We start from the raw sequence: 27,986 nt of genomic DNA, 5'->3' as shown, positions 1-27,986 counted from the left end.
TAGCCAACTAGTGACTCCTTCTGTACTTTTCAGTCTTCTCTGCAATACAAGTAAAAAGATTAAGAGTAGTCATTCTGTAATAGCTGGAGAAAAGGAATCCGTTGTGATTTAAACTTTTTGTCATTAACTGTAGCACCTGACATAAGCACATCTAAGTAAGCATCATATTTACTGAGATTAAAAATGAAGAATCAGGGAGCGCCTGGGTGGCTCAGTCGTTAAGCGTCTGCCTTCGGCTCAGGTCATGATCCCAGGGTCCTGGGATCGAGCCCCGCATAGGGCTCCCTGCTCCGCGGGAAGCCTGCTTCTCCCTCTCCCACTCCCCCTGCTTGTGTTCCCTCCCTCTGTCTCTCTGTCAAAATAAATAAATAAAATCTTTAAAAAAAAAAAAATGAAGAATCACACCCCGATTTAATTGATAACTGACTTTCAAAAGGAATTTATGAACCAGATCTGGTCCTAGAGCTTGCTGAGAGCTTTTTCACAGTGCTTCAGGGACAAAGAGACAGATAAGGCTCTTGGCCTAAACAAAAAGGAGAGGAAAACAGTGACTATAAACTAATACTTTGAAAATAATGTACTAAATCCGACAGACTATAAGCAGGAAGCGACCATCCGCTGGGGAAGGGAGCTGCTGCGGCTGAGAGCTTTTAAACAAAAGGAACAGTGGCTATACAAGGCAGAGTCAGGCAAAACCGTGGCATGACTAAGGACTTTTGATCAGAGTACAGGGTCCTTTGTAAAAAGGTAAGAAGTTTCCACATCATGAAAAGTCCATCCGGCAGTACAAGAGGTCTGGAAGTACACAGAAAGGGGGAACCGTCAGGAAATGACAACTGTGATCTCCAGTCACTCTCATCATCCTTGAGGATTTGCTCATTGTCACCTTCTCCAAATCTAATAATTTCCGATTATAATTCTTGTGATTTCAATGTCAACGTGGATGATCCTTCCAGTCCCCTGGCCTCTTGGCTCCTTGACCCCCTCTCCTCCAGTGACTGTATTCTCCACCTTACCCCAGTTACCTGTTCTTAGAGTTACATACCCTCCCATTATCCATAACTGCACATCCTTCCCTAATTTTAAGCTTTCAGTGCTCTGATTAGTTTCTCCCATCTTCCTATTTAGTCCCTTTAAATGCACAACTTCAGCAATTCCTTGAACATGCGGGACCTATGACTGATTGTAGGCACCACATCTTCACAGCTTCATTCTTCACTTCCCTCCTTAACCAGCTTCAATCCCGTAGGCCAGTGTTAAAATCACTCTCTGGCGTACATGGCTAATTCCACTGCTCTCCTCGCTAAAGTATTTGCCCAGCTGAACTCAAACACTGGTTGAATCACCACCTACCCTGCCCCTGTAGCCAATGGCTAGAAGTAACTAGAAAAACAAAACAAAACAAAACAAAAAAACCTTCATCTGAAAACTAGTCTCATTTTAAGTTCATTACCACTAACCTCCAAGTGGTACCTCACAATCTATCTTTCCCTATCCACTCACTAAGCTAAGTCTCCCATACCTCTCCACTCTTTAAATCTGCAGCATCTCTTCCCCACTCCTCAAGTGCAGTTGGTGACCATGCTACCATCTCTGCTTACAAGCTCTGACCAACAGACCTACCAACCCAGCCCTGTCGTATTAGATACTGTGCCCACCTTCCTGTTACTGTGGATGAACTGTCCATGCTTCTAGGTGAAGCCACCTTACTTAGACGTTAGATCTCACTCCCTTTCTCTTCCTCAGGTTCCAACATTTCTCCCCTTCTCTCCTAGGTGATTGATTTCTCTCTCTGTATTGGAGAATCTCCATGAACATACAGACATGCTGTTATTTTTTTCATGTTGTTATTCCTCTGCTCCTTTGCCCCTCCAACCATTCTGCTCCCCTCTGCAGCCAAATTCCTTGAAAGAACTGCCTATACTCCCTCTTCTCCCATTCTCTCTTAACACCCACTCCCATCAAGCTTTGGTCCCAACCACTCCACTGAAACGGCATATTTCAAGGTCCCCAGTAACCTCCACACCGCCATGCTGAGTCAGTTCTCCATTTTCAGCTTACTCAGCCTATCGGCAGCATTTGACACCGCTGAACTCGCCCTCCTTGAATACTCTATTATTTGGCTTTAGGGATACTACACCCTCTTGGTTCTCATTCCACGTGATACTACCTCACCAGGTGCTCTTTCTCAGTCTCCTCTGCTGGCTCCTCCTCATCTCCACAACTTCGTGCTCAAGGGCCAGTCCTTGAGTCTCTCTCTGGGCTCACTCCCTAGGCGACTTCACTCAGTCTCAAGGCTCTGAATACCTTCTCTGAGCTAATGACTGTCACATGTATACCTCCATCACAACCTCTCCTCTGAACTCCTGACTCCTTAACCAACTTTCTGCTTACTCTTCATCACCACAAAATGTCTAACAGGCAGCTGTGCAGAAAAGAGTTAACACGGCAGGCCTCGGACTATTGTCCTTAAAAAGGCTGGCTTGCAAGGTGGGCCCAGGCTGGCGTCTAGGAATTTAGATTCCAGGAGGATTCCCACCATTCTTTGATAAAAATGGCTCACCCTGCCTAAATGATCTATGTAAACAATGTTGTGACGAACACTTGCTTTCTTTCTGAGAAACTGGAATTTTGGTTTATGCTATGCAGATGATGACCATGTGGCCAGAACTCCTTAGAGAAATGGCTGGTTTTAGGTCTGGAGCAAGAAATGTACGAGGTGAATGTGAAACATCTCGTCATACCAGAAAGTAAGAAAACTATCAGAGACTACTATGATGGTGTCAAAAGAATTCAGGAGCCCACTTAAAGAGGTTCCCACTGGCCAAAGTTGAGCAATCTGAGCATCATTTGGAATGATTACTATAATAGATTGGAACACACCAAATTTGTTTAAACCCATAAGTTCATAAAGATAACTAAAACAAACTCAGTGATGACCTTGGGAGGATACTGGCGACAAAGTAATTCCTTTAAAAGCTGGTGAATGAAAGGAAAGAATTTTATCCTTTCTTTCTTTACTAACAGTATCTCGAGAAGACCAGCTATTTGAAGAGAAAAAAGCTCTCTTTACAGAGGTATCCTGCTGATAAACAAACAAAAAAGAAATGGCAGAATAGCACCATTTTGCAACTCCTGATGAACGAGTGTATTTCTTTGGCAATAATCATTAATGACTGCTAACATCACAAGGTAGATGTTGTACGGGAAAATGGAGGGAATCTGTAGACTGAGATCAATTATAATGTATGAACCTTATTTAGATCCTGATTCGAAGACACAAATGTAAAAATATTACAAAACAACTAGAGAAACTAAATTTAATAACATTAAGGGATTGTTGTTATTTTTTAGTGGGATAATGCTACCGAGGCTATGTATGAAAGAGTCAGTGCTGGAGATGCATGAGTGTCTGCAGGCAAGACAGGGTGACATCTCAGATTCCTTTAGAACCCTGGGAAGGGAGATGGAGTAAGGTTGTAGATAAAACAAGAAGGGCCATGCGTTGATAAGGGTGACAAAACACATAGAGGTTCACTGCACTAATCACTCCGCTCTCATACATGCTTTAAATATCCTATAATACAAGTCTCCTCTTTGCTGTTCTTAAGAGATACTGTTCATACTCGCAGGACTGCAGAAAGATTTAAGCAGTCTAACGATAGCCAAGATTGAGGAACTCTCACACTGCTGGTAGAATAGTAAGTTGGCATTCCACTTTGAAGAACAATTTGGTAAAGCTGAGGATGCACATACCACAAAACCAAGTAATTCCACTTCCAAGTTTCTGCCCCGGAGAACTCTGGGGGTTTTATTTATATATATACATATACATATACATATACGTGTATATATACACAAGAAAACATGTACAAGAATACTCACGGAGACTTTTTAAGCAAAAGTTTAGAACCTAAAAGTCCATGAAGAGGAGAATGGATCCATCATGGAATATTCAGAGAAAGATTACCGTATGGCAGCAAAAAGAAGTAACCAAGAGTTACATGTCAACATGGATACATCTTACAAATACAATTTTTTTTTAAGTAGGCTCCATGCCCAGCATGGAGCCCAGTGCCGGGCTTGAACTCATGACCCTGAGATCAAGACCTGAACTGAGATCAACAATCAGATGCTCAACCAGCTGAGTCACCCAGCCTCCCCACAAATACAATTTTACATGAAAAAAAAAATTGTAAATAAAATATTTTTTAAAAGGGGGGGGCGCCTGGGTGGCTCAGTCGGTTAAGCGTCTGGCTTCAGCTCAGGTCATGATCCCAGGGTCCTGGGATCAAGCCCCACATCAGGCTCCTTACTCAGTAGGGAGCCTGCTTCTCCCTCTCCCACTCCCCCTGCTTGTGTTCCCTCTCTCACTGTGTCTCTCTCTCTCTGTCAAATAAATAAATAAAATCTTTAAAAAAAATTTTTTTTGAGTATAGTTGACATACAATGTTACATTAATTTCAGGTGTACAACTCAGTGACTCTGATTCGACAAGTTTATACATTATGCCATGTTCACCACAAGTATAGCTGTCAGTATTAAATTATGATATACTGAATTTTTAAATATACCTGAGAATAATACACCAAATGCAGGATTGTGGTTACCTTCAGGAGGGAGGAATGAGGATGTAATAGGTAAAGTTACACAAAGGGCTTGAACTGTACTGAACATGCTTGGTTTTTTTTTTTAATGAGGTGTGGTTAAAGAAGTGTTCCTTATATTGTTCAGATATATTTTATTTTTTTTAAAGATTTTATTTATTTATTCATTTGACAGAGAGAGAGAGAGAGAGAGAGGAAACACAAGCAGGCGGAGTGGGAGAGGGAGAAGCAGGCTTCCTGCCGAGCAGGGAGCCTGATGCAGGCTTGATCCCAGGACCCCGAGATCATGACCTGAGCCGAAGGCAGGCGCTTAACAACTGAGCCACCCAGGCGTTCCCAGATATATTTTATAATATAAAAAAATCCTAGAAAGAAAAACATTGAGAAGCAACATTAAGGATGATTTTTAAAATTTTTCTATATTTTAAAAGTTTTATTGTGATGAATAACGAATATGTATTATTTTCATAACAATCAAATCTTTTTTGCTTGGTAATCAGGCTTTTCTTTCACAATCTCCAAACTGAATATGATGGTCCAATAGCTGTAGAACAATGGACCTAAATCTAACACTGCAGAGTAAGAGTTGAGCACACTGATGGCAGTTAGTAATGTGTTAGCAACTAAACAAAGATATACTGCAATTTTCAAGGTTTATAATAGTAAATTATTATTATGGAAACAAAATTACAGCAAGTTTAGGTGTCAAGTTTTGACAGATAAAAAAGGACTAAGCCTCACTAATTACTATAAGCCTTACTAGTTCCTTTCCTCACAGAAAGAATAATCTGCATAAGGAATAACTGGTCTAGTGGATCAATCAACATTTGACTACTTATATGTCATTATTAAATTGGCCACTAGGGGGCTCCCAAATAGCACAGCCAAAACCTTCAAGTTGTAAAGATGCATTAAAATCAAGCAGAAGAGCGCGCCCTAATGGCTCAGTTGGTTGAGCGACTGCCTTCGGCTCAAGTCATGATCCTGGAATCCTGGGATCAAGTCCCTCTGACCCTCCTCCCTCTCATGCTCTCTCTCTATCATTCTCTCTCTCAATAAATAAATAAAAATCCTTAAAAAAATTATTAAAAAAAAGAGGGAGAAATAAAATATGCTGACATACAGGTGAGAATACTTATATTCATATCAAATGCATAAAATTACTATGATAATGACTTTCCCTCTCTCAAATCTCTGGGTTTCTCTCCAATGGTTTCTTAAAACAAAACAAAAAAACAAACTTCTACGGCACCTGGGTGGCTCAGTTAGTTAAGTGTCTGCTTTCAGCTCAGGTCATGATCCCGGGCTCCTGGGATCCAGTCCCGTGTCAGGCTCCCTGCTCAATGGGGAACCTGTTTCTCCCTCTCCCTCTGCTGCTCCCCCTGCTCATTCTCTCTCGCAAACTCTCTCAAATAAAAATCTTTTTTGAAAAAAAGAAAACTTCTATGGTGTTTCTTTGTTCTTATTTCTCATTTATTCTTCAACCTCACTTAAATACGGCTCTTACTCCAATCATTTTGCTATAACGCTTTTTACTATGAAAACCAATGCCCTTTACTAGCCAAATCCAAAGGTCAGTTTTCGATTCTTATCTTACTGCCATTTCAAACTTTTTATAAGTCCCTCTTTCCTGAAACGTTCTTTTTTGATTCTGTGAGAGCATCAGATTGGAATTACTTTGTGCTTAAGAGACAGATAATTGTTGGTTTATTCATTCAATCCTTCATATAACAAATACTTAATACTATGTGCTAGGCATTATGCTAGGTAATGGGAAGTCAGCAACGACAACAAGGAGCTTTAAGGAGCTTATAGTCTAATGGGAGTGATAAAATGACAATTATAAAATAGTGATATTGAGCTGCCACAGGATTAAATGCAGGGGTGTCCCTAAAAGGCAGAAGGCGGGGGCAACCAACCAAAGCAGGACTGGCCATTATCTGCATTTTTCCTAGGCTCTTTGGACTACAGTTAGTGACAAATTTAAATTTAAATAAATTCAGAAAAAAAGGAGTACAATACAGCCCCCAAGTCCCCTTCCTCCACACTCCAGCACAGGAGCCAGGAAAGCAGCTTCAGTTGCCTTACCCAAGAGACACATGTGCTACAGGAAGTCTTGAGAACGTTTACAGAGACTCTAAGACACTCACTGCTTCTGTGTCCTCACTTAACCTTTCCTCCTGAATGTCCTACAATCGGACTTCTATTTCTTACCTCTGTTGAGACAACAGTGAAGTCCAAATCGTCAAATAAGTACTCACAGTACTGGACGACTCTAATTGTAAAACTCTCTTCCCTCCGTCTCTGGAATGCTATGCTTTCCTATTTCCTCTACCTCTCTGGTTCTTTCTCTCTTTCTTCTTGGACCACTTCTTCTTTTCACTCCACACAACACTGCAGAATTTCATCCAGTCTCATTCATTTAACTACAAAATATCCAATTATGCTTTACCAATCTATATTTAACCAACCACATGCCCTAGTGTCAGATATACTTCTAATCTTGCTATATTTGATAAAATCACAGTAGATAAAAAAGCAATATTCTATTTAGCCTCTTTCTTGAAGGAAAAATCTGACTAAATGACACTGTATGCAGACCGGATTATATAGCCCTTGGACTCAACTCTAGTATGGTTTATGGTTACTAGGTCATGAGGCCATAGGTCCCCAAGATTCAGAGCCCTAGGTGCCCTCTGGGCAGGGGAAGATGGGGAAGCACACAGGGGTGACACAGGGCATCTTGAGAATTCAGAGAATATCTCCCAGGACAAGAGATGTCTGAAATGAATCAGTTCTATAAAACACAAGGTTATCTGTCCCTAATAATTATTTCAGTATGCCTTTACTTGTCTAAATACACACTTCCTGTAAGTGTGGAACTTCCCACACACACACCAAAAAATGGATTAGAAAGTATGGTCCTGTTAATTCAAAAAAGAGGAATTTTTTTGAAGGTCTTTATATCTAAGACTGCTGCTACAAAATCCTATAATTGACAGGAGTTGTGAATGTGTGAACAGGGGAATAGGATGTGGTGAGGGCGGGGGGAAACAAAATATTTATCAAGCAAAAATACACGGAGTGGAAAGTTAAGTTACAGACAACTGATAAATTGCAATGATTCTAGGATTTGTTTGGGGTGTACTCAGAGAGTTAAAGCTCATTAAGATACCAGATGAAACTTGCAAGTACATATCCATTACCGTAGTTAATAATTAGCCAATTTCTCAATCTGCAGAAGGCCACTTCAGTCAGAAAGACCAATACAGCCATAACCCTTTATCTTTAGAGTGGTCAGAGTCTGATGAATGGGTCAAAGATTTATAAAACAGGATGAACTGTATCAGCAAGTTTTGTCTTTGCAAAACACTGCAACTAAAAATGCTTATTACAAAATATATGTGATTAAAAGAGAGTGCTTTCTCCGCCTTATAAAACTCACTGTTATAATGCCTTTCCATGTCCATTTTACCAAAAACACTAAGCATCATGAAGTTATTCAATAGCATTAAATGACAAAATGAAGAGGCAAGACAGGGTTGTGATGAGAAGCATGCGTTTCGGAGTAGGATAGATAACGGTTACAAATCTGCAACTTACTAAAAATGTAAACTTGAAATTGTAGAAGGTAGGTGATAGTTACACGGGGCTCAGAATTACTATTCTTGCTACTTTTGTAGATATCTGAAAACAACTATAATAAAAAGTTAAATTTCTGTACATGTCGAATGAGAATTAAGTTTATCTGTCTGTTGAGAATAACATCATGCCCCGTCTTACAGTGTTGTTGTGAGATGGGCACACGGTACTCCCTCAGTAAATGTTAGTCTCAAACCTTAGAAACTCTACACACACATACTTGGTAAGACAAACAAAAACCAACCCGTGGTGTTTCCTCCAAAGTTTTGCTTTTTATGTGTATTTTTACATAGTTATAACCATAAAATTGAAATAATTTTGTATTCTGCTTCAATGGTTTTATAGGGCCACCCTTTTATGTCAATCTATAATCTTCCTAATCATTTTTAGTGCTCACTTAATACTCTAATGATGAATCTAATTTAGTTAACCATTACTCTCCAATTCATTAATTTGTTTCTAACTTGTCATTAGTATAAGCCCTTGCTGCAATAAATGATTTGGGGCATTCAACATCACTTTTCAATTATTTTCTGGTAGTAAACTCCCAGGTATGGGATTATTGGGTCAAAGATATGTCCATTGTTATGGCTCTTAATTATGTATTATCGTGTTGTTTGCAAAAGAACTGAACAGTTTATAATGCCACAGATGACAACTGAAAGTTCCAGCTTGACACAACTTCGTTAGCACCTGAAAAAATAATTTTACTAGTAAGGGTACTGAGCTACTTTACTGCTGTTACATTTGCATTTCCCTAGATATGTCTGAATAGAAAAAAAAACAGTGAATTTTAAATTACATTTGGATGAATATCCTTAATATATGAGGAGTTTGCAAGCACGTGCACAAATGGGCACACAAAGTAATAAAAAAAAAATGGGATGGGCGCCTGGGTGGCTCAGTTGGTTAAGCGGCTGCCTTCGGCTCAGGTCATCATCCTGGAGTCCCAGGATCGAGTCCCGCATCCGGCTCCCTGCTCAGCAGGGAGTCTGCCTCTCCCTCTGACCCTCCTCCCTCTCATGCTCTCTGTCTCTCATTCTCTCTCTCTTAAATAAATAAATAAATAAACAAATAAATAAATAATCTTAAAAAAAAAGTAATAAAAAAATGGGGTAAGAAGATAAGCAGGTATATTGCACAGAAAAAATACATGGTTAAAAACAAAGAAAACATATGTCTTCCTAATAACATGAAAGAAAAATTAATAAGTTAGTGAGAAAACATTTCTACCTATCAAACTAGCAAAGATTCATTTCAAAGTTACAAGGGTGCAGGGAAATGACTTCTACCCATAGGGGTTTAAACTAGTAAAGCCTCTCTGGAGGGCAATATGGCAATGTATGTCAAAAGTCTTAAAATTCTGCATCCCTTTGGCCCCACAATTATACTCCTAAGAGTTTAACCTCAAGGAAGAAACATCGTATACACTCTCACTGACTTAGCGACAAGGATATTCATAGCAGTATTGTGTAAAATGTTAAAAAAAAAAAAAAGTGAGGACAAAGTACATCCATTGAGGTCTGTTAAGTAAGTTATGGCACATCCATACAAAGGCAAACTACACAGCCACTAAAAATCATAAAGATATATAATATCACAAAAAAATGTCCTCTATATATAAAACAAGGAGACTATAAAAAATTATATATGGAAAGGTTGTATTTTATATTTTAAAACACTGTATTCTGGGGCGCCTGGGTGGCTCAGTCGTTAAGCGTCTGCCTTCGGCTCAGGTCATGATCCCAGGGTCCTGGGATCAAGCCCCACATCGGGCTCCCTGCTCGGCGGGAAGCCTGCTTCTCCCTCTCCCACTCCCCCTGCTTGTGCGCTCTCTCTCTCTCTCTCTCTGTCCCTCTTTCTCTGTCAAATAAATAAATAAAATCTTTAAAAAAAATAAAAATAAAAAATAAAACACTGTATTCAGTTTACCACTATTTATACTGAAGCTAGAAACCATTTCCCCTCCTATGTAAGAAAAATATGTGTTCTCCATGGTAACTGATACAAGTAGTGGCAAAAAAGAAACAGCTCTTTTATGCTTTAACCTCATTGAATCAGTCCAATCTATTATCTTACGTGCTAAGAAGTGACATAGAGTACCACTAATCCCCCTTATTATGTATACTCACGCTGATCTCTACTCTTAAAGAGTCACCAATAGGCACTAAATGCTAGTACCTGAATTTCCCATTTAAAATGACAGAACAGTGCCACACTTTACGCGACCTACGAAAGGATAAAAGATAGTATTTGTCCTAAAAACAAAAGCAACTGAGGTTTAAAGCTACTCCTCATTCTTGTAACTAAACTAATAGCTACTAAGGCAAACCCGGGAGCAGACAACCAATTCCTTAAATCTCCTTGCATGACCTTGATTTCCTTTGCAATGCACTGGTTTTCAAGTGAGGAACATCATCACGGTCCCACTGCCACCTCATGTTGGTGCAGTACAGTGAGCCTCCTTAGTCTTGCCTGCAACACGGTGGGAATGTCTCCTTCCCACACCCTACTGCAGGCAAGCGCCTTTCTCCCAGTGAAGTCCCAGCATTTAAACAGGAAGCGAGCCTTAATCTAGCTGCTTTTTTACCATCAGAATATAGTGACTAGACACTTGGATTTGCCCAGAAGGGTCTTAGTTTAAGCGTGCTATCCTGGTGGCCTGGTCAGTCAGTTTCCCTTTCCATTCTTCAAATGTCTCGGTTTAGAGACACATTATATACTCACCAAGTTAAAAGAACCACGCAAATACATGAATAAATGTTCTACTAGTGAAGAGTGTGCCTCTTAATACATTTTATCAGAAACATTATGATAATAGGAACAATTTAAGAGAGAAAGGAAACATTCTGTTCAGTTTTCCTGTACAATTTTTTTAAAGATTTTTCATTTATTTATTTTGAGAGAGAGAGCACAAGCAGTGGGGAAGGAGCAGAGGAAGAGAGAGAGGCAGACTCCCCACTGAGCACAGACTCCCCAATGTGGGGCTTGTCCCAAGACCTCAAGATCACGACCTGAGCTCAAGGCAGACAGACATCTAACCTACTGAGCAACCCAGGAGCCCCTCCTCTACAATTTTTTAAATAATGAAATACTAATGGAAATAAGGTTGAACAGTATCTGAAAATTACAACATGCATTTGAGAATCTCACAACGGAGATAAGAATTAAATGACGTAGAGAAGAGAATTAATGTGTTTGGCAACCAAGGGGGAAAAAAGAACCTGGCCATCAGGTTCTGCAGACAGGTACTTATGAAACTGCAGACAAAAGGTATTAAACCTTTTGCATCCCAGGCCCCTGGGTGGCTCAGTCAGTTAGGTGTCTGCCTCCAGCTCAGGTCATGATCCCAGGGTCCTGGGATCGAATCCCACATGGGGCTCCTTGCTGAGCAGGGAGCCTGCTTCTCCCTCTGCCTGCCACTCCCCCTGCTTGTGCTTTCTCTCTCTCTCTGACAAATAAATAAATACATAAATACATAAAATCTATCTACCTTAAAAAAAATAATAAACCTTTTGGATCCAGTCTTCCTGGAAAATGTCTCAGACAGCAAGATGTCAACTTGTCCAAGGCTCACGCTTTCTAAGGAATTCCAGTCAAATCCTAAAATATCGCACTCTGCTTCTCCCCCACCTACACACCACGTAATAGCAAAAGAACCGAACTCTAAGAGAGGTAATCACGATTTCTAAGCATAAGCTGGGCTCCAGAGGTCTGCCTGCCAACCCCTGGGCTTGCTACCATTTCCACCCATTCCCTAAAAAAATATGAAAAACAAAACGAACAAACCAAGGGGGGGAAAAAAAAAAGAACTTTGCAGCCTAAGCCCTGACATTCCTTTGTAAAAAGTCACACTTAGCCAACGGGGACTCCATCCTTCCAGTTCCTCAAGCCAAAAAGCTTGGCGTTCTCACTGATTGCTTTCTTTTTCTCTTAACTCATCAAATCCCTTTAGCCCTCCCTTTAAGATTCCTTTAGAATTTGTCTACTTTTATCCCCCTTCATCTGCCACCACCCTGATGCAAACCACCATGGTCTGGATGATTGGCAACAGCCTCCTGGCTGCTTTCCCTGTTCCCCACTCGGAACACTTGGCCCGGGTCACACAGCCTGGAGGTCATGGAGCAGGGGCTGGAGGCAGGACGTCAGAGCCTACACTCCTCACCACTGCTCCAAACTGCCTTCTGCTTTTCTGTCTTCGCACATCCGTGCAGCTAGAACCCTGCCACTGAGTCACCAAGTATCCTCAAGGAGCACTCGCTTATCCAAAGAGGTGTGACAAGAACAAAACTTCAGTATAAAGAAGCTTCACTATCAAAGAATTCCACTGGGAAGGTTCACTATAAATTTCATAATGAGGTAAATAATAAATGGCTTTTAAGAAAACACCTCTTTTATTTATTTTTAAAGATTTTATTTATTTAGTCATGAGGGACAGAGAGAGAGAGAGAGGCCAGGGAGAAGCAGGCTCCCCAAGGAGCAGGGAGCAGAACTCGATCCCAGGACCGCAGGATCATGACCCAAGCTGAAGGCAGACGTTTAACCATCTGAGCCACCCAGGTGCCCTGAAAACATCCCTTTTAATCCCTTGCTTCCTTACTATCTGACCCATTTTCTCTCTCCCTCCTTTCCCTCCCTCCCTTTCTCTCTCACTCCCCTTCTCTCCCCTCCCCCCAACCAGGTCTTTCCCTCTCTCTCTCTCCCTTCTCTTTCTCCTCTCTCTGTCACTTTTCGCTTTAATGAGCTGGCAGTGAGAGGCTAAGCTTCCAGGAAATTAAATATTCAAATTTTAAAACCTGTTGCTCAGAATTGAAACAGAACATAAATGTTAACGAAGTACAGATGACAGAGCTACCTACCTGACCTAACCTTACACTTTCTCCCTTTCACCTTCAATATCTTTAAGTGCGGGGTGCCTGGGTGGCTCATCAGTTAAGCATCTGCCTTTGGCTCAGGTCATGACCCCAGGGGCCTGCGGTTGAGTCCCAGGTCAGCAGCATCATCAACATCATCGGGCTCCTTGCTCAGCAGGGAGCTTGCTTCTCCCTGTGCCTGCAGCTCTCCCTACTTATGCTCTCTCTGTCTCTCTATATATTACTATATATAGTTATATATATATATAATATATATATTTTTATATATATAAATAATATATATAATATATATTTTATATATATATAATTTATATATATAAATAATAGTAATAAAAATATTACTATTTTTTAAATAGTTATATATATAATATATTTATATATATATATAAATAATAGTAATAAAAAATATTACTATTTTTTAAATAGTAATAATAATAATATCTTAAAGCACCTAGGAGCACTTGCATTAACATTCTTCCCCTAGACTCCTGTTTACTAGTTTTTAAATTTTTTAAATTTAAAATGTTTGTAATTAAACATTCAATAATAGGCACAGGTCTTAAGATTCCTGTCCAATGACTATTCACAACTATCTGCACCCACATAGCCATCAGCCAAAACAAGACGTGGCACATCTGCATGGACCTCAGGAAGTTCCCTCCGGTTCTTTCCTCAACACGGTCCCTCCCTCTCCAACCTACAATTATTTTCTGCTTTCTATCAGTGTAGAATAGTTTTTGCCTTTTCTTGGACTTCATATAACCCATATAGTATATGTTCATTTATGTCTAGTTTCTTTGACTCCACACAGTGGTTTTGAGACTCATCTGTGTTGCTGCGTGTATCAGTTGTTGGGAACTGTGAACAACCACAATTTATCCATATTCCTGTAGATAGACATTTCAGTTGTTTCCAACTCTTAGCTATTATGAATAAGGCTGCAATGAACACTTTGAATAATAAATTTGTGGACACATGTTTTCCTTTTTCTTCATTAAATACCTAGGAGTAGAACTGACAAATCAGAGGATAGACATGTGTTTAATTTCATTAGAAATTGCCAAACCCCTCTCCAAAGTAGCTGTACCATTTCGCACAATCACCAGCAGTGTGTGGTTCCAGCTGCATCACATCGTCCCCCATGCTAAGTAAACTTAGTCCTTCTCTTGTTAGTCATTCTAGAGGGTGTGAAATGGTATCTCGTTGTGAGTGTAGGTGGTGAGTTTAGGTTGCATTACTCCCCTGCTGACTAAGTGATGCTGAGTGCCTTTGCAAGTGTTTACTGACCATTAGTATGTCCTCCTTTGGAAAGTCATGGCTTTTTCTCATGTTGTTACTGGACTACACCTCTTTTGCTCATTTTGCTCTTGGGTTTTTGCAGTTCTTTATATCCCCTAGATACAAGTCCTTTGACACATAAAACTGGTAGAAATATTTTCCTCCCCCTCAATTATTTGATGCTGGACATTTTAATTGCTGGGTGTTGGTTTTTACCGTATTCATTTAAAGAGTGTTGGATTCAGTTTGGGCACACGGCTGAGTTACTTACAATTCATTTGATACTTTCCAAACATGCTTCTGAGCTTTGTTAGGGTGGGTTTAGAGGGGGCTTCAGTCTATGGCTAATTTAACCCCACCCCGAGATGTCCAGCCAATGCCCATGTATGAAACAGTCCTCGATGCCAAGTAGAAACACACACTAGTCCAAGCTCTGTGTGAGCTCCTGGAATTATTCAGCATGCTGATTTCCAGTGTGGCTTTCCCCAGCATTGTGGGGTTTAATACTTTGCATATGCAGATGAGTATTCAACAAAAGATTCTAGAGGACCCTTCTATAGATCTCCTAGTTCTATGGATTTCTGTGTAGTACCCTCTGCTCCAGTTTTTCATCCCACAAATTCTAGGTGCTTTGGCTTCTCTAAACTCTCCCGGGCTCTATCTGGGGTTCCCTACTCTGCTGCAATCCAGAAAGTACCTACAGGCAGTGTGCTGGGGCACCTACAGTGCTCATGTCATATCTTTCAAGGATTGCCATCCTGCACTGACTGTTCTCCAATGTCTGAAAGCAGCTGTTTCATATATTTTAATCTTGTTTTTCAGTTTATAATAGGAGAGCAATTTTCAAGGCGGTTAATCCTACACAGGAAGGTGTACCACTTTTATAGTATTCCTCTTTGTGTTATTTTTTAGTGGTTGTTCTAGAGATTAAAATATGCACCTTGAAGTTATTACAGTCTACACACAAATAAAAGCACACTAATTCAGTGTACAAAATTTACGACAGCATAATTCCATTTCCCTCTTCTGGAATTATATTCTATTATATAATAGATGGTATTATATTCTATTTCTATATAAGCTGTAAACCCCACATATGTTAATATTTCTGCTTTAAATATCCAATAGTCTGTCTGTATCTATTATACATGAAGGTACCAGAAAGTTTTCCTGCATATTGGTAAAAGTATTTACCATTCCTGGTGTTCTTCATTCTTTTCATTCCAAGGTTCCATCTGGTCTTTTTATCTTTACCTTGAGGAACATTTTTTAGCATCTCTTGGCAGTTCACATCTGCTAGAGACAAATTCTTTCACTTTTTAATCTGTGTGAAAATATCTTTGATTTACCTTGATTTTTGTAGACTTCCTGCTTGAGATAGAATTCTAGACTGACAGGGTGTTTTTTGTTTTGTTTCCTTCAGCACTTTTGTGGATGTCATTCCCTTGTCTTCAAGCCTCTAGTTCTTTCTGGTGGGTATTTAGCCATAATTCATACTGTTATTCCCATGTATTTACTGTGTCTTTTATTCACTTGCTTGTGAGATCGACTGATCTTCAGTTTTCAGCAGTTTGATAATGATGTGCGTAGGTCTGGGATTTTTGTTGTTGATTCCTTGGTTTCTTTTTGTTTTGTTTTGTATTTAACTTACTTGGGGCTTGCTGAACTCTCGATTCTGTGAATTGAGGTCTTTCATCATCAATTTTAGAAGTTCTTGACCATGGTCTCTTCAAGAATGTCTTCTGCCACTTCTCTCCTCTTTCAAAAACCCCAAGTACACATACATTAGACTGACATTATCCCACAGGTGGAGGAGCTCTTTTCTCCCTCTCCCCTCCTCTCTGCTCTCTCGTTTGTCACGTTGGAATGTGCCATCGACAGGGCTCCATGTTCACTGATCCTTTCTTCTGACATGTGAAGAGCTGTTAAGCCCATGTGTAAGCCCAATCTTCACTTCTAATATTGTAGTTTTCATTTCTAGAATTTCTATTTGGTTCCATGGTAGAGTTTCCATGACTCTGCTAAAAATCCCCATCTGCTCATGCATGTTGTCCACCTTTACCAGTAGGTCCTCTAACATTCTTTTTTTCATAGTTTTCTTTAAGTCCCTGTCTGATAATTCTACCACCTGGGTTACCTCTGGGTCTCCCTCTCCTGCCTATTTCCTCTCCTGATATTTAGTCACATTTTCCTGCTTTTTCTTGTGTCTTCTAATTTTTTATTATAAGCCAGATATTCTGTATAAAAATACATTCATGGGGTGCCTGGGTGGCTCAGTCATTAAGCATCTGCCTTCGGCTCAGGTCATGACCCCAGGGTCCTGGGATCAAGCCCCGCATCGGGCTCCCGGCTCCGCGGGAAACCTGCTTCTCCCTCTCCCACTCCCCCTGCTTGTGTTCCCTCTCTCGCTGTGTCTCTCTCTGTCAAATAAATAAATAAAAACACATTCATGATTGAAGTAAGTAATATTTCACTTCTTGAAAGAGATATGACCCTTCTGTCAGGCCACTGGAATGGGGTCTGAGTCAGTCTCATCTGTCATTAATCTGGGTCTGGGCTTTGGTGCAGCTTTAGTTTGATGCAGTCTATCACTGGCTTCAAATATTTAGAGAGTGGGAATCAGGACTTTTGCTAGAGCAGGGCCTGGGATCCAAGCCCAGGTAGGATTCCAGAGACCCGCCTGTGTTTCACAGCCAAGCCATGGGCTTTCAAAATCATGGGAGGGCTTTATATGTACACTGTGACTGAATAATTAAGTAAACAGGTGGCAGATGGTGTGAGCCAGGTTTCTCACTATGAGAATAAGAGTTTACAGGTAAACAAGGGGAGGAATTTAGAATGTTCTAAGTGGCAATGGATTTGAGTTGGACATGTCAGTATGAACTCATATTTAGCTTAATATAGATATAGATGGGTATACATAGAAATATTTATAGATATGTGTATATATACAGATTAGTAAATGCACATATATTTCCTGGCTCTGTCAGCTGAGAGGGCCTACAAGCACAACACCCCAGGAGCAACAAGCACATCTAACACCTCAATCTTGGTTTCCCCATTCTCTAATAAAAGGTACCAGGGCTCCTTGGAGAAATGGCTGACTGAAGGACTGTGGCAGGAAATACACAAATAAACCTGGAGCATCACATAGTGCCAAAAGTAAGAAAGTGCTCTCTCTCTCTCTCTCTCATATACACACATTGATGGGGTTATATCAAAGAGACATAAGAGCCAATTGAAAGAGCTCCCAATGGTCAAAGGTGGAACAATTTCACCAACAAAATAAAGTAGTATTTGGATTATAACCTCAAGAATAAAATAAATATCCATGAGTCCATACTGTTAAGGAAAATGATTGACTAACTAAATAAATGAGGGAAAAGAGACAAATTTCCTACACAGGAGAATTCCAAATAATTTACATAGATGCTCCACCCTTAAGGACAGAGAGCATAACTATCCACTTCTTAAGTGTGGGCTTTGAATAAGTGACTTCCTGCCACAGACTGCAGTATGGAAAGAGAGAAAAAGAGAGTAACTTTACAGTGGAGAAACTTGAAAAACACTACCTCAACCAGGTGATCAAGTTCAAATTCAACACTGATAAATCATGTACCCTTAACATGTTGTGATGAAAATGGCAATTAGCCTCTGTGGTCTTCCTCCCCAAACCTAAAACCCCACCCCAGTCATGAGAAAAATATGAGACAAATACTAATAGAGGGACATTCTACAAAACACCTCAACAATACTCCTCAAAACTGTCAAGGTCATCAAAAACAAGGGAAGTCCGAGAAATTGCCACAGCCCAGAGGAGCGAAAAGAGACATGACAACTAAATGAAATGTGGAACCCTGAATGGGATCTTGGAACAGAAAGAGGACATTAGGTAAAATCAAAGAATATGTGAATAAAGTGTGGACATTAGTTAAAAATAACATATCAATATTAGCTCATTACTTATAATTAATATACCACACTACTACAGGTGTTCATAATAGGGGAAACTCAGTGTGGGGCATAGGGAACTTTCTGTACTACCTTTGCAATTCTTCTATAAAACTAAAACTATCCCATGGGCTCCGCGATCAGAAAGGAGTCTACTTGAGATTCTCTCTCCCCCTCTCCCTCTGCCCCTCCCCTACCCCCTTGTGCTCACTTGCACTCTCTCTCTCAAATAAACCAATAAATCTTTAAAAAACTAAAATTATTCCAAAAAATAAAGTATATTTTGAAAAAAGAAAAGAAAATGGGAGCTCTCTCTCTGCTTTAAGCATGACTGCCAGGTTTTTCATTTGCTAGGGATTCTCTTTGCTTTCCGGTCCCACACCTTGCTTTCTGCAGCCCAGGTGACCTCTCTCAAGCCTGTTCCTCCTCAGCCTTCCTGTTGGAGGGCAGCCTCCTACGTTGTGGGAAGACCTGGAATGAATTAGAGGAGTTTCTCTCACCTCTCCTGCCCTGTGTTCAGTCCTCAGGAATTGAAAGCCCAGAGTTGCAGAGTGTGGGGGTGGGGCAGAGGTCAACTCCAGCTCTTTCCCCACCTTCACCCTTCCATAACTGAAAGCCTGAGGCATATCACCCCTGAGCGCTCACTGAAGACCCGTGGGCGAGAGCTGGAGTGGACTGGCTCTTTGGTGCAGGAGCAACTGGGGCGTCTCGGGGTTCTAGCCTGTCACACCACCCCTCCTGGATGGGGCCACAGCAGGCCAGCCCGAAGTGTGGCAGGTTTCTCCTTTCCCCCCATCTGTGGCAGGTTCCTCTTCCTTGGGCTGTTCTACCCCAGAGCAGCCATGGGTCTCTTCTCTACTGCGAAGCTTTCATTACTTTCTGGAGTTTGTTTCATTTAGGTTTCCTTGTATCTTCACTCGCTGATGGGTTTTTAAAACTATGATTCTTATTTGGCTTCTGTTGGTTTTCAGGGTGACAATAATAAAACTTTGTAACTTTGTACATCTAAAGAAGCAGCAGGATTCATTCCCCAACACTTCTGATGGTTCACCCCACACACACACCCCGGGGCATTAAGGTTTCTGCTCAAATATACTCTCTCCAAAGAAGCCTTGCCTGATTACCCTGTCTAAAAAAAGTCTCACCAGATGTGGCAAATCCACAGAGACAGAAAGCAGATTAGTGGTTGCCAAGGGCTGGAGAAAGGGAGGGAGGAGTAGGGAATGACTGCTTAATAGGTATGGGGTTCCTTTTGGGAGTGATGAAAAAGTTCTGGAACCAGACGGTGGTGATGGGTACACAACATCATGTATGTACCTTTATGCTATTGAACTGCACACTTTAAAATGGTTAAAAACTTTGTGTATTTTACCACAATAAAAAAATGAATAGATACATAAATGCTTAAGCAAATGAAAAAAATCTAGCAGTTTCTGGGAAAATGGAAAGATTGAACATACATATTTAATTTCATTCCTTCCCAAAACTGAGCTAAAATGCTAACAAGGTATTTTTAAGGCATAAACAAAAGTTTGCAGGCTGGCAAGCAGATAGAACAGTGGTAACTAGTAGCAGATCCAGGAAAAGTTGAATCTTTTTTTTTTTTTTAAGATTTTATTTATTTGAGAGAGAGAATGAGATAGAGAGAGCATGAGAGGGGGGAGGGTCAGAGGGAGAAGCAGACCCCGCGCTGAGCAGGGAGCCCGATCCCGGGACTCCAGGATCATGACCTGAGCCGAAGGCAGTCGCTTAACCAACTGAGCCACCCAGGCGCCCAGGAAAGCTGAATCTTAAACTGGGAAGGTGGAAAGCCAAAAATCAACCTGACTTAGTCCACAGAATTCTCAAAAGGCCCAGGAATCGGTAACAGATGGTTCCTCTGGAAACAGAGGTGAAGGGAAAACCAAATAAGGCAGGTTGGTTGAAAGCTCTTTAAGAAACGGCTTAATTTCTCCATGCCTTCCTAAATTTCATGTGCTTGGGTTAACTATGCCTCTTCCACCAAGGCAAAATTCTAGAGCATTATTCTCGGAAGAGGATTTCTGAACAAAGGGAACAGAGCACTGTGGGGAGAAGATCTTAATGAAATCAGGGGATTAAGTAAACACATATATATACTGAATGCTGAAATCCTCAGCCTTTCTCCCTTACTCAGCTCCCAGAGAACCGGCTATAAATTTTCACCCACCAGGCAGGAGATTAAAAGACTTTTCTTTTCAGAAAGGGGAAAGAAATCAGAAAGAGTTATCAAGTGCTCCCCAATAGATGGCAAAGCCAGGTCACCCGACAGTGAACTCACAGTCCACAAGTACCAGTGATGAACTCAAAGCTTCTAATCAACTTTTAGGACCACACCTTTCATAGCTCAGGATCACTACTCATCAGAGAAAAAGATAGAAAAAAGAAGAACTCAGAGGAATCACAGACAATGTTAACAGAAGAAATTTTTTTTTTTTTGATTTTATTTATTTATTTGAGAGAGAGAATGAGATAGAGAGCCTGAGAGGGGGGAGGGTCAGAGGGAGAAGCAGACTCCCCGCTGATCAGGGAGCCCGACATGGGACTCGATCCCGGGACTCCAGGACCATGACCTGAGCCGAAGGCAGTCGCCCAACCAACTGAGCCACCCAGGCGCCCCAAGAAATTTTTTTTTTAATTTATTTTTAAGTAATCTCTACACCCAACGTGGGGCTCGAACTCATGACCCAGAGATCAAGAGTCGCACACTCCTGTGACTGAGCCAGCCAGGCACCCCATCGGAAGGAACTTTTAAATTAAAAAAAATTTTTAACCCAATCATTAATATCATTGGAGAGGTAAGAGTACATCCATGACAAAGAAAATACAATGCTTTTTAAAAGAGACCTTGGAAATTTGGGTGCCTGGGTGGCTCAGTCGGTTAAGTGTCTGCCTTCAGCTCAGGTTATAATCCCAGAGTCCTGGGATCCAGCCCCATCTGCTTCTCCCTCTCTCTCTGCCTCTGCCCCTGCTTGTGCACTTTCTGTCTCTCTCAAATAAATAAATAAAATCTTTTTTAAAAAAGAGAGACCTTGGAAATTAAACATAGGGATATTTATCAGAAAGAATAGAGAATAAAACATGATAATAAGAAAAAAACAAGGAAATTAGAGGTCCAGTCAAGATAATTCAATATCTGCACAGGAGAGGCTCTAGAGGAGCAAAATGAGGGAGTGAACCAAGAAAGAAGACAACACAGGAGAGAGGAAATAGAAGATCCAACACAGAGGAAGAGAGAGCCCCTAGAATGAGAGCTGGACACTCTGGGAAAGCAGAAGCTACTCAGTACCACAGCACTTTGCCCTGGGAGGGATTTCTTCAAGATAATGACATTAACAGAATAAATGATGTGACAGAAAACAGGAACTTTAGGCAATTGATAGAGACTCCTGAGTTCAGTTAGTGATAGGGACACAGAAAATCATATAAACAAGTTATGCCCTAAACTGAAAACTCAGGTGACATCAATTCAAATATATTACTTGAGAAACCACAGGTAAATCCCAAACAGCAAAGAGAGTCCAGAACAGTCACCTCTGAGAAGGGGGAATGAGGGTGGGGACTGAGAATCCCTGTTTGAACAATCACTGACAAACTACTTAACCTGCTGAACCGTATAACCTTGAAAATAGTGTACATAAAAGAATACGGGGGGGCGCCTGGGTGGCTCAGTCCTTAAGCGTCTGCCTTCTGCTCAGGTCATGGTCCCGGAGTCCTGGGATCGAGCCCCGCATCGGGCTCCCTGCTCAGCGGGAGGCCTGCTTCTCCCTCTCCCACTCCTCCTGCTTGTGTTCCCTCTCTCACTGTCTCTTTCTCTGTCAAATAAATAAATAAATAATCTTTAAAAAAAAAAGAACACGGAAGATGGGGAAAGAGTGCAGAAAACCCATCTCAACAACTAAATCTGATCTCTGGAAGCAAAGAAGTCCCACAAAATTGTCCCACAAAGGAAAAAATAACGAGAACAGATGAGTTTGGGGGGGGGGGGAAGAGCAAGAAGGAAGTAACATTACTTTCACGCTATCACAACTCTTGTCAAATGCATGGTGTCGACAGCAGAAATCTGTAGGTTTCTGGGCTTCAGTTCCCTAGTCTATACAGCAGGTGTAATAGTATCTCTCACAGGACTGTCGGTAGGCTTAAATCAGATAATGAACATGAAGTGCTTACAGTGATGGTAGACATAAATATTATTAACACAGTTAATAATTCACTCTTCTTTAAATAACTGAAATTCTTTTTTTGATATCAAATCAACCCATTCAATTGTCACAATACTGAAGAGTTTACTTGAATGGTTACCTTGTCTACTCAAACATCAAGGCTTCCAACCCTTTCACGTAGGTCTCCTGAAAAAGAGGGAGGGAGAGAAACTGACTATCCAAGAGAAACAGAAAAATTGTTTATAAAAATATTTATCACACTAAAGAATTGACTGTACCAGAAAAACTACTCAGGTACCATGCTTTATCTTACACGTTCCAGTTGATTATGATCAATCATTCACTCACTAAGCAAGTCAGCAATTAGAATTGAAAACTTTGTACCAACTGTACATTAACTCAGTAATGCTGAGACAAGAATTTTTCCATTTCAAAATAGGCAAAGTCTCCAACTTATGCACAGACTATCTTCTCCAAGTTCAGTGATACTTTGTTATAAAGCTTGGGAAACAGTTTTCCAAAGAAATAAACTTATGAAATAAAGTTGAAGCCCTGGGCAATCACCAAAAACCAATTTAATCCGGGGCGCCTGGGTGGCTCAGTCGTTAAGCGTCTGCCTTCGGCTCAGGTCATGGTCCCAGGGTCCTGGGATCGAGCCCCACGTCAGGCTCCCCGCTCAGTGGGGAGCCTGCCTCTCCCCCCTCCACTCCCCCTGCCTGTGCTCCTCTCTCAATGTGTCTCTCTCTGTCAAATAAATAAATAAAATCTTCAAAAAAAAAAAAACAATTTAATCCATAAGTTCTCTATTTCTGGGCCTTTGGGTTTGTTTGTTTTTTTTTTTTTAGATTCCACATGTGAGATCATACAGTATTTGTCTTTCACTTAGCATAATGCCTTCAGGTTCCATCCATTTTTTATTTTTGTAAAGAGCATGATTTCTTTCTTTTTTATGACTGAATATTCCAGTGTATGTGCATGTATCACATTTTCTTTATCCATTCATCCACTGATGGATACTCAGGTTGTTTCTATGTCTTCATTGTAGATAATGCTGCAATGAATATGGGGATGTAGATAACTCTTTTTAAGAGTGATTTTAAGATAGTGATTTCACTTCCTTCAGATATATACCCAAAAGTGGAATTGCTGGATCATATGTAGTTCTATTTTTAATTTTTTGAGGTAGATTTTTGATTTGTAGTTTCTGCTCTACTTCTAGTTAGTACAGAACCTTATCAGCAGCAACTTAAAACCATGTTCCCCAAAATTATAAAAAAAAAAAAAAAAACCTTTTAAAAGAGTCAGTATTCAGACAAAAAGATCTGATTAAAACCTAATATTTCTCGGGCGCCTGGGTGGCTCAGTTGGTTAAGCGACTGCCTTCAGCTCAGGTCATGATCCCAGGGTCCTGGGATCGAGCCCCACATCGGGCTCCCTGCTCAGCGGGAAGCCTGTTTCTCCCTCTCCCACTCTCCCTGCTTGTGTTCCCTCTCTCGCTGTGTCTCTCTCTGTCAAATAAATAAATAAAATCTTTAAAAAAAAAAAAAAAACCTAATATTTCTCTAGCTCAAATGCAGCTACCTATTCTTAGATATTTCAGAAGTAAAATAGATATAAAGTTACCCAACACAATAACAAATTATTTTAGGCACCAAAATAATTGCAAAAATAACTGAAAATTATAGGATAAAACTATAGAATTTAGTAAACAACATATTCAGTGTCCACAATGATACTGATTTTCATAGTTCAAAACCTGAGAGAAATTTACCTAGAAAGAACTCCTTTAGTTTTTCATTACTCTAAGAAAACAAATCAATCTCTATAATATACCTACACAGGAATAAAGATTAATTTATGAGAGAGAGAGAGCTGACTCCAAGCTTTTTGGAATGACTGATAATCTCATTTCTTCTTCCAAACACAAAATTCAAATAGACTGTCACCTTAAATGAGATATGGCATAAAAAGCACTTAAGCTCCAATCTAGCATCAGAAATTATTCCATAAATGTTATTTCTCTTGAGCACCCTTTCTGCTCTAAAATTCTATACCCCCAGTAAAACCAACTTACTTTATTTCTTTATAATGATTTCATTTTATGTAAATTTACTAAGGCAATACAAATATTTGCTAGAACAAATGTAGGAAGTTGAAGAGCTGATAATGACTACTGACAACAGAAGCAGAGACACAGGTAATGTCATCAGCCAAGGAGGTAAAAGCATCTCTAGGCTACCTACTACATTAACACAATATTCTTGACATAAAGATTTTTAGGTGAGGTCTTTATGTGATATTTTTGAAAAATATTTGTATATCCAAGAAAATTTAATCACAAGTAATTAAATCTATTTTGAATTTTGTTTCAAGAATGTTTTCTGTTAAAAGAATAATGTTCATGGCACCTGGGTGGCTCAGTAGACTAAGCGTCTGCCTTTGGGTCAGGTCATGATCCCGATCCCAGGGTCCTGAGATGGAGCCCCAAGTCCGGCTCTCTGCTCGGTGGGGAGTCTGCTTCTCCTTCTCCCTCTGCCCCTCCCCCTGCTTGTGCTCTCTGTCTCTCTCTCTCTTAAAAAAAATAAAGAAAATCTTTAAAAAAAAATTAAAAAATAAAAATAAAAGAGCAATGTTCAATATCTCTGCATTAGTAATAAAACATGAAACCCACCAAGGAAAAGCAGAGCAGGAACCTCAATATATCACTTTTTATTTTATTTTATTTTATTATGTTATGTTAGTCACCATATGATACATTATTAGTTTTTGATGTAGTTCAATATGTCACTTTTAGAAATCTATACTTACGTGAAAGTAAACATCATCAATTCCAATCATATTCCAAACTTTTAGGAGAAGTGGGTGGGTAGAGGAACAAGAGGGCATAAAAATTTTGACACTATTTCTATGGTGCAGGTTTATATTTTAATGTTTTCATTCTGAAAAGCAAATAGGCAAATTGAGACTTCCATCTGGCTTGTCAGAAGGGCTGTCATGAGTACTAATAGTCCCAGGTTAACATTTTAATAAATTTTTCTCTCATTTCTTCAAGTATCTGAGACAGCATTAAAAACTACAGAACATGATGCCACTGCTTTGGAAAAAGTCTGGCGGTTCCTCAAAAAGTTAAACATAGAGGATCCCATGTGACCCAGTAATTCCTCCCTAGGTATACACCCAGAAGAACTGAAAACATGTCCACACAACAATTTTCACAAATGGTCATAGTAGCATCATGCACAATAGCCAAAAAGTGGAAACAACTCAAACATCCATCAACTGGTAGATAAATAAAATGTGGTATATCCATACAATGGAGTATTATTCTGCCTTAAAAAGGAATGAAGTGGGACACCTGGGTGGCTCAGTCAGTTAAGTATCTGACTCTTGGTTTCAGCTCAGGTCAGGATCTCAGGGTCATGAGAACAAGCGTGGGTTCAGGCTCCAAGTTCAGCAAAGAGTCTGCTTGTCCCTCTCCCTCCCCCTCCGCTCCTCCCACGCTCACACTCTCTCTCTCTAAAATAAATGAAGAAATAAATAAAATTTTTTTAAAAATTTAAAAAGTAATGAAGTGCTGATATGTGCCACAACATAGACAAGCCCTGAAAACACGCAAAGTGAAAGAAACCAGACACACAAGGCAGTATATGGTATGATTCCATTTATATGAAATACTGAGAATAGGCAAATCCATAGACAAGTAAGCAGAGTAGAGGCTGCCAGGGGCAGGGAGAAAGGAGAAATGGCAAGTGACTGTTCAATGGGTACAGTTTCCTTTGAGGGTGATGAACAAAATCTGGAACCAAATAATGGTGGCGGTTCCACAAGATTGTGAAAATCCTTAGCACCACTGAAACTTTTTCATTATGTGAATTATATCTCAATTAACACAAGAAACTCTACATCACAAAACATAGATGTTAACATCCTATCAGAGAAATGTGGATTATTTTGGTATCCCATTAAAAACCTTATGGTTAATTTCATAAGGGAATTATTAATATTTTATTATTATGTTTATTATTATTTTATTAATATTTTAATTATAAACCTTTTTAAAAGATTTTTTTCAATTTTTAAGTAATCTCTATACAGGGTTCAAACCCACAACCCCGAGATCGAGAGCTCCACCCACGGCGCCAGCCAGGCACCCCTCAAAATTAAACCTTTTTCTATAATGTCAATGTCATCCTTAAGATTTCCTATTTGTTAGGAATTCTCATAAAACGCTTAGCACCAGCTTTGCAATGCTTAGTCTGCCAGGGTAGGAATCAATTTTATATAATATCTAGATAATTCAAGTCAATTTTTAAATGGATTAAATATCTTATTAAATTTGTCTTACCAATATCCTGTGTTAAATTTTAGTATAGGAGAGGAACGTGTTTATTTGTGATGAACAAGATCAGCAAAAGGTAAAAAACTTTTTAAATAGCAAAATTTACCTGGTTTGCTTTAGCACTCATGAACTTATCTCTTGACATTTTTTTTTAATTTTACTATTTAATAGAGAAATGCAACATTTAAAAAATGCCATGTCAAATGCAATAGCAGCCTGTTAATTTATTTTACTTCAGATACAATAGAAAATGCCACTTCTGGGGGAGCCTGGGTGGCTCAGTCTGTTAAGCACCTGACTCTTCGTTTTTGCTCAGGTCATGGTCTCAGGGTTGTAAGATCAAGCCCCCCATCAGGCTCTGCACTCGGCGCAATCTGCTTGGGATTGCCTCTCTCCCTCTCCCTCTGTCCCTCCCCCTGCTCACGTGTGCTCATGCTTTCTCTCTCTAAATAAATAAATACAATCTAAAAAAAAATGCCACTTCTGCTGAACCTGATTCTAGGTGAGGCCAACTTCGGTCACCTACATAACCATATGCCCAATGTTCATTCACAATCTTCCTGGCTGCTCTTAACAGGGTTTGAGTACAGTAGGCCCTCAATATACATGAATTAATTACATAAATTATCAGATTGAATAAAAGTCTCAACTTAAGATAATAAATCTCTTCTGCGCCTGTGCAAACCAGGCACTGGAACCAGATGTTTATACATATTATTACTCATTTCAACCTCACGATACTTTACAGACAGGTTAAGTAACTTACCTAAGGTCATAACATAGTCAGTTGTAAAGCCAGAATTCAAACCAAGGTCTGTCAGGGATACACTCAGTTTTGCTAAAACATTCCAAGTATTGGCTACAAAGGAATGTATTTTCAGTTTAATTGGCAAACACTCATATTCTCTCTTGAACATGGCTTCAAAGTGTTTAGGGAATGAGAAAGTGCTTGAAATGTGCTTGAAGAGAATATTATTGAAGAACAAAGTGAAGTGTCTGGGAGAACGTGCAATGCACTGTGTGCCCATTATGGTGCCACGTGCTGTGCCGGCTATTTTTTTTTAAGATTTTATTTACTTATTTATTTGTCAGAGAGAGCACAAACTGGGAGCGG

General features: G+C 40.0%; 1 long non-coding RNA gene across 1 annotated transcript; it reads right to left on the bottom strand.

Moving 5' to 3' along the window:
- Positions 1–20: 20 nt before the first annotated feature.
- LOC110589257 lies at positions 21–27,672 on the bottom strand. The gene is made up of 3 exons (XR_002480876.1): positions 27,639–27,672; positions 22,673–22,719; positions 21–39 (listed from the first exon to the last, which is right to left on the bottom strand). It is a non-coding gene; the product is annotated as an uncharacterized LOC110589257 (long non-coding RNA).
- Between the last annotated feature and the right edge of the window lie 314 nt (positions 27,673–27,986).

This window comes from Neomonachus schauinslandi, chromosome 6 (assembly GCF_002201575.2).
Source record: "Neomonachus schauinslandi chromosome 6, ASM220157v2, whole genome shotgun sequence".
Taxonomy (NCBI): domain Eukaryota; kingdom Metazoa; phylum Chordata; class Mammalia; order Carnivora; family Phocidae; genus Neomonachus; species Neomonachus schauinslandi.
This window is presented reverse-complemented; position numbering and strand designations above follow the sequence as displayed.